Below are 10099 nucleotides of genomic sequence, written 5' to 3'. Positions count from 1 at the left end.
TCCTCTTTCCCAACCCAATGACCAAGGACCATCTCCCTCTAATCCTGTTTTCTTTGTTTTTACTTTATTTTGTCATTCTTTATTTCTGTTTTTTCATTTCAATGTGAATTGCAAGACTTTCTTCTAAGAGTGCTTCTTGATTGGTTGGTTAATGGTCTAGCTATTGGGGTTTTTTTTGGAAAAAAATGAAACATATCTTCTTGATTAGTAGAAGTTAGTGGTGGAAAATGCATGCTTTTTAGTGATGATCATAGATCTTCTACTCAAATTCTAAGGAGATGTGCATTAGTAAGTGTCTTGGATAACTCTGTTATCTCCTTCCTCTTTCGCTTTTTTATGGTTCCATTTTTCACATTTTTATGTTTGAAATATTTTAAATTGTGAATATGTTCCTATTTTTTGGCAGTCTATGGTAGTTGAGACATTGTATATGGTAGAAAGTATTGCCTCTTTTCTTATAATATTTAGGTTGTTTTTTATGTTCACGTTATCTATTTCTTATAGTGGTTTTTTAACAGTTATTTTGAATCAGAGTTATCTTCGCTTTACTGTACTACCAACTAAGGATTTGTCTAGATTTGTTTTGTTTTGATATTTTTTAAATTATGTTAAAAAAACAATTACATAGAGATTAACTGAATGGGCAGTTGTTTCAGTGGATTATATGAGATGCTATTGTGTATGTATATGCTTGAGAATTTAGTCACTAATTGATTCTAATAAATGTTGTTGAAATCTAAGTGGATGCTATGCATGCTTTAGTTGTTGTGATGATGGAGGCTAACTTGTTTTTGTATATCTTAAAGGAAAGATCATTACTTGAGTATAGAAATAAATGGCTACTTGCTTTTGTTCTCAATATCTTATATTTTTCACTTATGAATTTTCCAAAAGATTTTGCAAAATGTTTGAAATAACTCATTTCATGACATTGCTCCTTTGAGAAAATATTTGAAGCAATTGTTATGTAGTAATATGCAATTTTTTTTATGTTTTCATGACAATAACCTTATAAATTGTGAGGAAGAGACTTTCCTTAGCAATACTTGCATATAAGCATCCACAAGGCCCTAAGCACAGATTCATCATTGTATCATGGAGTTCTTGCAAACGCACTCAACGAGGTTGTTGATTGGGTTGTTTCATGATGGGTTTACTGATGAAGGTTAATAAGCTTCTTCCTTGGAAGTCTCAGAGGCTTCTTTCTGCTTCTGTTTGGCTTCCTCAGTTGGATGGGGCTTGGGTATTTTGATAATGGAATCTTCACCATCCATTTAGATTTATTTTCTCCTATGTTTGGTAATTTTTTTGTTGCGTTGTTATTATCTATTCTTGTTGTGTTCTATTTGTTGTTTTTATTGTCATTTTGTTTTTATATATATAGGGCAAAGAGAGAATTAATGGAAGGAAAAACCCATATAAAAATATAAAAGTCGGAACAGTGCGATTATAGTAGGTCTGCCTATTATAATGTACTAGATTGGGCATGAGCGGTGATTGTTCACAAAGCTCAGCTCACAAGAAGAATCATGAATCAGGCTAATGTTTTAACTGAGACATCCATGCATTATTTCTATTTTCATGGCAAGGTGTTCTAGCCATCAGCTTTAGATATCTTTTAGAAGCCAAAATTTAGATTTGATAAATTATCTATGGGTTTGTGTAGGTACTATGTGGACAATTAAGTGATATATACTCTATCAAGATGAGATGTTTTGACTCTATTGATGATTGTTTGCATCTTATTCTTGATATCCATTCTACATGATGTTCTTTAGGATTATAAAGAGTAATAAATCAAATCAATAATATATTTGCCTATATGTTGATGTAACGAAAGAAAAGATGGCTATTTGTCATCAACAAGTATGCCCTATCTTTTATGTATTAACTTGAATAAGTATATATATATATATATATAATTTTCCCCATACTAAAGATATGATTATAATTGGAAACTCATGCACAGATCGATAAAATGATTGCATTCATGACAAAGACATGTAATGGAATATCTCTTTATTAAGTTTTTTTAATTCTTAGGAATTGAAGTCTAAATCACCTAATCATATTAATTACTCTAAAACAAATATTTCAAACCTCACCAAGTGGTGATTAGAAACACATCCCACCACTATATAACACTCACCATAATCTATGTTACCCATCAAAGGACTTTCTTTCCTTTTATTATTTTATTATTTTAAACAAAGCTTACAACAAAGGTATGCACTTTTGTGTAAAAATTTCCCATCCTCATTAAGTTTTCTACATATGAATTTTTTTTTTGTTGGATAGATGATATGGAAAACTATAGCCATCAAGTTTTTTGATTTTGCATCAACATGATAAACATATAATTCAATGTATTTTCCATGCATAAATTAGCTATATGGTTGTACAGAATTAGTCTTCCCTATTCCCCAAACTCTCATATTCCCCCTCCATATTATTTATTTAATTAGGTGTTCCAAACGTTTAAGAATTTTTTTGATCTATATGTAAAAGTTGTACCATATCTTGGCTTTTAAAATATATATATTATTTTATTGAAAATGATAAAGATAAAAAAACAAATCGACTCTTCTTTTAAGAAATTCGACAATTTTAGAAATTTTAGAAATTTTTTGTCAAGAAAAAAAAACAATTTTAGAAGAGAAACAGTTTATATTGTGTAACAATTTTAGAAATTTTTGGTCAAGAAAAAAAAAAAATATAACTCTACCAAATAGAAAATCAAATATGATAAAAAATATTATATAAAAAAATACTCTTTTAAGAAAATCTACTTTTATTTTGGATTTTATAACATTGTCAATGATAGTTTTTTTTTAAAAAAAATAGACGAATTTTAAACAAATCGACTCTTCTTTTAAGAAATTCGACAAAACATGATGAATATCTTTGACTAAACACACAAAAATTTCATATAAAAATTAACTAAAGAAGAACAACACAAGACAACCATTCCTATATATATATATATATATATATATGTATTTTCTAAGGTAGTAGTGGCTATCCCAAAAGAAATATATATATATATATATATATAATAACTGACAAAAATAGAGTAATCTTCTCGCATAAGCATCAATCTCCTAGATCAGACGTGGTAACACTTCAACAAAAAATACATACCATCAGCATAATTTCCTTAAGGTTCCAAGATCCTCTTTTGCTCATCCTTCCTTATTATTATTGTTCAATTGTTAACCAGTTTATTTTTTTATAGTAATTTAAAAAATTATCATACATGCAGCTTTAATGTATCTTTCAATATTATGATTTAATGCAATTTGAAGTATTAGTAAAGCAAAACAAAAGAAAGAGAATGAATACATCCAAATTCAAGACAATTTGTGTTTTTTACGGCAGTAATCTAGGGAAAAAAAGAGTTGGCAAAGAATTGGTTTGACTTCTTCCTTTCACTTAATTTTAATTGCTCTTTTCATCACTCTCTCTATCTTTCCATCAGGTTTTGCTCTATTATTGTTCTAATAATCATATATCCTACTCATTTGTGTATGCTCAACTACAAATATGTGAAATAACCTAGCCAATCCCTGCAAGTGATGAAAAACTTTAATTTAGTATATGGAGGAGGCAATATTGGATTAATGGGCTTGATATCTCAAACTGTCTTTGATGGTGGAAGACATGTTCTTGGGTATGTTTTTAAAAAACAAAATTGAAAGGCCATCCATTTAAAAAAACAAAAGATATTAACATAGTTTCCCCCATATACTTAGTATCATTCCCAAAGCTTTAATGGATAAAGAGGTATAAAAAAATTTATTGAATTTTTTGACAAACTATTCAAAAACAAAAACTCAAACCACAAATACCAATGCTTATTCAGTAATATATTGTTTTTGGAATTTGTCAGATCATTGGCGTCACTATAGGAGGAGTAAAACCAGTTGTAGATATGCACCAAAGAAAAGCAGAGATGACTCATAATTTCTGATGTCTTTATTGCTATGCTTGGTTACTACATAACCTATATTTCATATTTATTATATGCCCACTAACATTGTTTTATTTTGTCATCATTCTTTTATCACTCATTATGCACAAAAACACAAATCCTCTCACAAGTCATTATATTGTAAGTTTCTAGAAATAAATAGCCAAAAATACAATTAGTAATCTCAATTGGAATTATTATGCGGGAAGTTATGGCACTCTTGAGGAACTTTTTGAAGTGATTACTTGGGCACAATTAAGCATACATAATTTGTTGGTAATTCAATGGCAATTGTACACATACACAATAGAAATTATGAACAAAACGTGATTAACTTATTCTTTGTTTTAGATCGGATTACTGAATATTGATGGCTACTACAACTCATTGCTTTCTTTCATTGACCAAGATGTAGAAGAAGGTTTTATCAACCCAATCGCATGACATATCATTGTCTCCGCATCAAATGCAAAGGAGCTAATTGAAAAACTTGAAGTAATGTTAAAATGTTGAAAAATAATATATATGTACTAAATGTTACTTCCTTAACAATTATGATTGATTAGTAAGAATTGTACTGCAATTACAAGACTATTGAGAAAAACTTTCACTAATACATTGATCTTTTACAAGTCAAAAATACTACTAGCCATAAGAAGGGAGGCAAAGGGTCAACCCCAAACCATCATCAGATCCATGGAGTGAACTCATTGGAGAACAATGCCGAGAAGTCTCTTAGATTTAGTTCATCTCCCAAAATCCTATCTTTAGTAACTCTAATCGACCTCACCCTTTCGGTTGCCATGGATGATGACGTTGAACACTCCATTATCTCGGATGCACATCCATAATGACAACCATGAGTGGAGTGGAGTTGTTTCACTAATTCCCTATTTTTTTGTGAATTTTTTGGAGTGAAGGATGAGAAATTGAACAACTTTTTCCTATGTAAAATTCAAGTGGTTTTGTTTACTAATATTATGATAATAATCTTTGAGTTAATTATGAAATTGAGTAAATGTGAATGACATCTCAGTTAAATTGAGTAACTCTTCCAAACTTCCTTGACAATATAAATCAAGTGGGTAAATCCATCACAACTCAACCTTTCTACCATGCATGTAAAATAAATAAATAAATAAATAAATAATGTCATAATCTATTCATGTATGAATAAATCCTTACTAAATATATGGTTTTTCCCCAAACTTACTATATATCTTCTCACAAATATAAATGATCAATAAATGAAATATTTAACACTCACAAGATCTCACAACTCAGCTTTCATACAATATCAAAATAGTGTAGGAACTGTATTCAAAGAAAAATGAAGAAAAAGAACAAACCCGCAGCGTAAGCATGGGCTTCCACACTAGTATCTATTAAATTTCACTTCAATTAATAAAAGTAAAAAAAAAATAAAAAACTTGTTATTTTTTAAATATATATATCTCGTCAGCATTTTACCACTGCTCTTGGATATTTTATAGCGTCCAAACTTGTATTTTTTCCCCTTTAGAACCATCTATTATTCCTCTTCAATTAAAAAAAAATATTTTTAAGTAATATATCATTAAAAATTTCTTGGTTCCTTCCTCTTAGTAAAAAAATAAATGAAAACAATAATAAATAGTATTAAAAAAAATTAAAAATGCCAATGACCTTATGAGGCCCTTTATTCGCATATACTGTTTAATGGGGTTAATTGGTCAAAAATAATAATAATGATTCACATATAAAACTTTAATTATTTATGATTTTAAATGTGTTGTGGATTCATGACTTTCATTACAAACAAACTCTATTGTGGGCAACCTCTGATTAAGAACAAGGGTGAATGAAAGACATATAGATGAAATGGCATTAATTTTATTGACTTGAAAAAAACTACATGAGTACAAAGACTTGAGATTGGACTCAATAACCCAGCGAATTCCTTCAACATTTCAAGCATGGATTAACTCAAAAATACAAAGTATTTGATAAGTAATAAATTATAGTATATTTTTAATAGATTCATGTTTCATTTCTAGGTCGGTTATGCATCTTTCCTTGTGTTTTTAATTGAATTTTACTCTTCTAGTTCAAGTTACTGCTCTTTATCAATTCATATGCAGATAAGTGGGGTTTAGCCTTTGTTTGTGACATGGGTGACTTGTGGTGGATATCACACCCATGGATCGATAGTGCAGAAATTTAAAAGACTCAAACCCTAGAAAAAGTACAACCCGGCCATGCTAGTGAACATAGCTATGGATATTTGCCGCGGTCACAACCCTAATTTAACCCTTCTCTATATAAGGCCAAGGAAAAAATTTTAAAGCATATTTGGCTACGAGAATAAAGGGACAATTTCTCTAAGGGTTAGAAATCATCTAAAGCTATCAAAAAGGAGAAAGAGGACAAGGATTGAGGGAAAGATTCATCAATCTACAAGAACATCATGCGTGGAGGATCAAAAGTTTCTTCTTTCGGATTCTTTTATTTATTCCATGTTTAGACACTACAAGAGTTAAGATTTTTAGTGATAACTTTTTTGTGTCACCTGGTTATTTTGCTACAAATGTTATGTTTTTTGTGTCAAAAAAGGTAACAGACACCATTGTTTAACTTAATTGTTATAACTTATGTTTTTGTCGCTATTATAATGATAAGTGTAACAATTTAGTATATGTCATAATTAAATTGTCACTATTAATATATTAACTGTGGCAAGTTTTATTTTGTGTCCAATGTTCATTGCTAAAAGCATACAAGATTTTATGTCAAAAATTTCTTGATGAGAATGATGTGCAATTGTGACAAAAAATATTGTCATCACTATTAAATTTTTATTTATTATGACAAAAGTATTCTTCGTCACTCAACATATATTTTTTGTTACAACAATTTTGTCACAAAAAAAATTCAACCATTTAGTGCCCACTAAATATTGCCACAAAAATTAAATTTCTTAACCATGTTATTAAGTTTTTATGCTAAAAAAGTTAATTGACACAATAGTTTGGATTAGTTGTGACATCTAATTATTTTGTCACTATTACAATTTCAAATGTGACAATTTAGTATCCATCATAATTATACATCTTACCTTTTGTGTTGATAAAATTGGATACAAAATTCAAATACGTAGTATATATAATTGTAAAATTATATTGTTAATAAAATATTAAAAAGTCTATTTTTTCCTACCCAATCTCAAAAGTTATGTATAGATTTTTTAAGTAATTATAGATAAAATTTAACATGATTTTGTCAAACAAAATTATTATTTATAAATACTTCAAAATAACCTATTGGATACTAAAAAATTTTGTTCTATTAAGCCAAAATATTAACCTATTAAAACATTTAAAAGTAACTATGCCCAAATACTAAATCATCATCATTGCATTGGTGTAGCCCATATCTACAATGAGAAGAAGAATATTTCGTGCGTATATATATATATATATATTCATCAATCATTTACCAAATAAACAACTATTTTTTACATAAAAATACCAAAAGTAACAAAATTTTTTTATTAAAAAACAGTAAAAATATAGGCCTGGCTTTCTCCAATCTAGTTTGAATATACCAAGTAAATTATGTTTGTACTACAAGAATTATGACATATGTTTTTTTGTTTTTGTAACTATCAATCATTTTGTCACAAATATGAAGTTTTTGTAATAACAAAAATTAATTAACACTATTGTTTCAGTTAATTGTGATAATATTTTTTTATCATTAAAACTATTATAATTATGACGATTTAGAATCTCTCACAATTACATTATCACTATTAATATACCTATATTGTCGTAAATAATATTTTCATTTGTTGTGACGAAAGTGTTCTTCACCACAGGTCATTTTATTTTATTTTTTTGTGATCACATTTTTTATCACAAAAAATTCAACTATTAATATCTACTAAATATTGTCACAAAAAACAGTAAAGTATGTTTAACATATTTTATGATCAAATTTGATATGTGTGTGTGGGTTTATAATATATATATATATATAGACATTTTTTTTATAAGAAAAACTATTCAAATTGTAAAAATATTTGTAAAAATTATGAGATAAAAATTGATGTAAGAAAATATTCTCCAAATTCATTGTTTTGCAAGTTGTTATTGTTTACCTAATCCTCAAAATTGATATTTTAAGGGATAAAAAACAAGCTTTTAATTTAGATTATACCCAGGATTTATAGTATTAGAGAAAGATTCTAAAAATTAAAATTAAATAGAGATTTACCAAATCTCACAAAACAAAATTTAATAATATAATTTTTTTAAAAAAATTAAAATTTAAAAAGATATATATCCTCAATGAACTTAACATATAAAAGGAGAGAAGCCTCAAGTAATTATGTGCCTATGGAGATTGATGGCAACAATTCTACTTCATTTGATTCAAAGAATTAAAGTGACTCAACTAGCTTTTGATGTAAAGGTACATGTTATTGATAGCCACAATATTTGCTTTTTTTTTTTCTTAAATTCTTTTGCTTAGTTTATGCAATGGACAAAAGATAATTATTTTTTTGCTTTATCTTTTTTAATCTTCAAAGTTAGGTTTATTGAATTTTTTTTTCAATAATGATTGTTTATTAGTGTTTTCTTTTTCGATACTTTGAATCTTAGGTTCAGGTTCATCATAGGAATATGTTATTTAGATTTTGATTATATGATTTTCTTTTTTTTTTATGAATTTTATCTATTGAAAATCACAAAAGCCAAATACAACATGGAACTTGTCTCAATTGAGAAAAAATAATGATATGAAAGTTGTAATTAAATTAGAATTTTTTAATTTTTAAAATTATTTCATTATATTCTTATTTTTTTCCCTAAATGTGCAGAGTGAGCATCAATGAAAGGGAATAACATTAAAGTCCAAACAAGAGAGTCAAATTCTAGCAGAAGTTGAGACTGAAAAGCAAAAGAAAAGATTTAAATGCATAAAGGTGTACTTCATCTCCAAATTTAGGATAATTTTATAATCTTTTTCCTTTTTTAAAAGAAAAATTTTGTAATTGTATTTTGGATATTAAAATTTTCAATTTTATATATTCAAATTTTGAATTTTGTATATTTTGATGATATTTATTTATTTATATTCTTATCATATTAAATATTTTATTTGCTTGTGTGACAATATTGTTGCTACTAGAAATTTGTCTTGACAAAAGTATCTAAAATATAATTTTATATTTATCACAAATAATTTATTATTTTTGTGAGGAAATTACCGTAACATAATTTTTATATAAGTGACAATATTATTTTTAAATTAATAATTTTATTTATGACAATATAAAAACATAACAATATCTCAAAGTAACATTAGTGACGAAGTATTGGTCACCAATAAAAATATTACTATTGACAAAAACGTTTTGTCACAATTGTATTTTTTCTGTGTCAATAATATTGTCACAATAAAATAGATTATCATGACAGCTTATTCATCATAATTTAGCATTTTTCTTGTGTTAACAAAATTGACATATCAAAAGCAAATTATTGTGAGCACTTTATTCGTCATAATTAAAAATTTTTGTGTCAACATAATTGACATAAATAAATAAGGTTATTAATTGTAGCCACATCGGTTTGTCACAAATATTAAATTTGCTACTGTCGTGAAATTGGTCACAAAAATGTAGAGTAAATGTGACCATTTGTCTAAAATCTCTTTTGTATTAGCATCAAAGGAATTTGTGACGGGAGGTGAAGACTTCTAAAATTTACAACTATTACTAATTGTGACTATAATTATTACTTTTAATGATAACTTTTGTTATCACTAAAAATACAATTTGTTGTAGTGAGATCTATGGTTGTTATGAACTCTTAAGCTTATAAATCGAACATGAGCAAGTAGATCTTTTGTTCTAGGATTGGGGTTAGCCCAATGTTTAGATAATTGATGATGTATTTACTTCTATTTTTCATATTAATGTTTATTTGCTTTTTATTCAATTTTATGGTACTTAATGCTTGTGAATGAGTTGGACCCCTCATATTTACATGATTTAAACACTAAAAGGAATGACTGAAAGGTGAACTAAGGTGTTGGAAGCCCTAGAATTGAACCTAAAATCTTAGATCATGATTTCTTGAGGAT

At 27.3% G+C, this 10099-nt stretch overlaps 1 pseudogene; it reads left to right on the top strand.

Annotated features, from left to right (window-relative positions):
• The first annotated feature begins 3593 nt into the window (after window positions 1–3593).
• LOC120265107 lies at window positions 3594–4483 on the top strand (annotated as a pseudogene).
• The last annotated feature ends 5616 nt before the right edge of the window (window positions 4484–10099 follow it).

Source organism: Dioscorea cayenensis, chromosome 7 (assembly GCF_009730915.1).
Source record: "Dioscorea cayenensis subsp. rotundata cultivar TDr96_F1 chromosome 7, TDr96_F1_v2_PseudoChromosome.rev07_lg8_w22 25.fasta, whole genome shotgun sequence".
Classification (NCBI taxonomy): domain Eukaryota; kingdom Viridiplantae; phylum Streptophyta; class Magnoliopsida; order Dioscoreales; family Dioscoreaceae; genus Dioscorea; species Dioscorea cayenensis.
The sequence above is the reverse complement of the archived record's forward strand: the minus strand, read 5'-3'. Positions and strand labels throughout refer to the sequence as shown.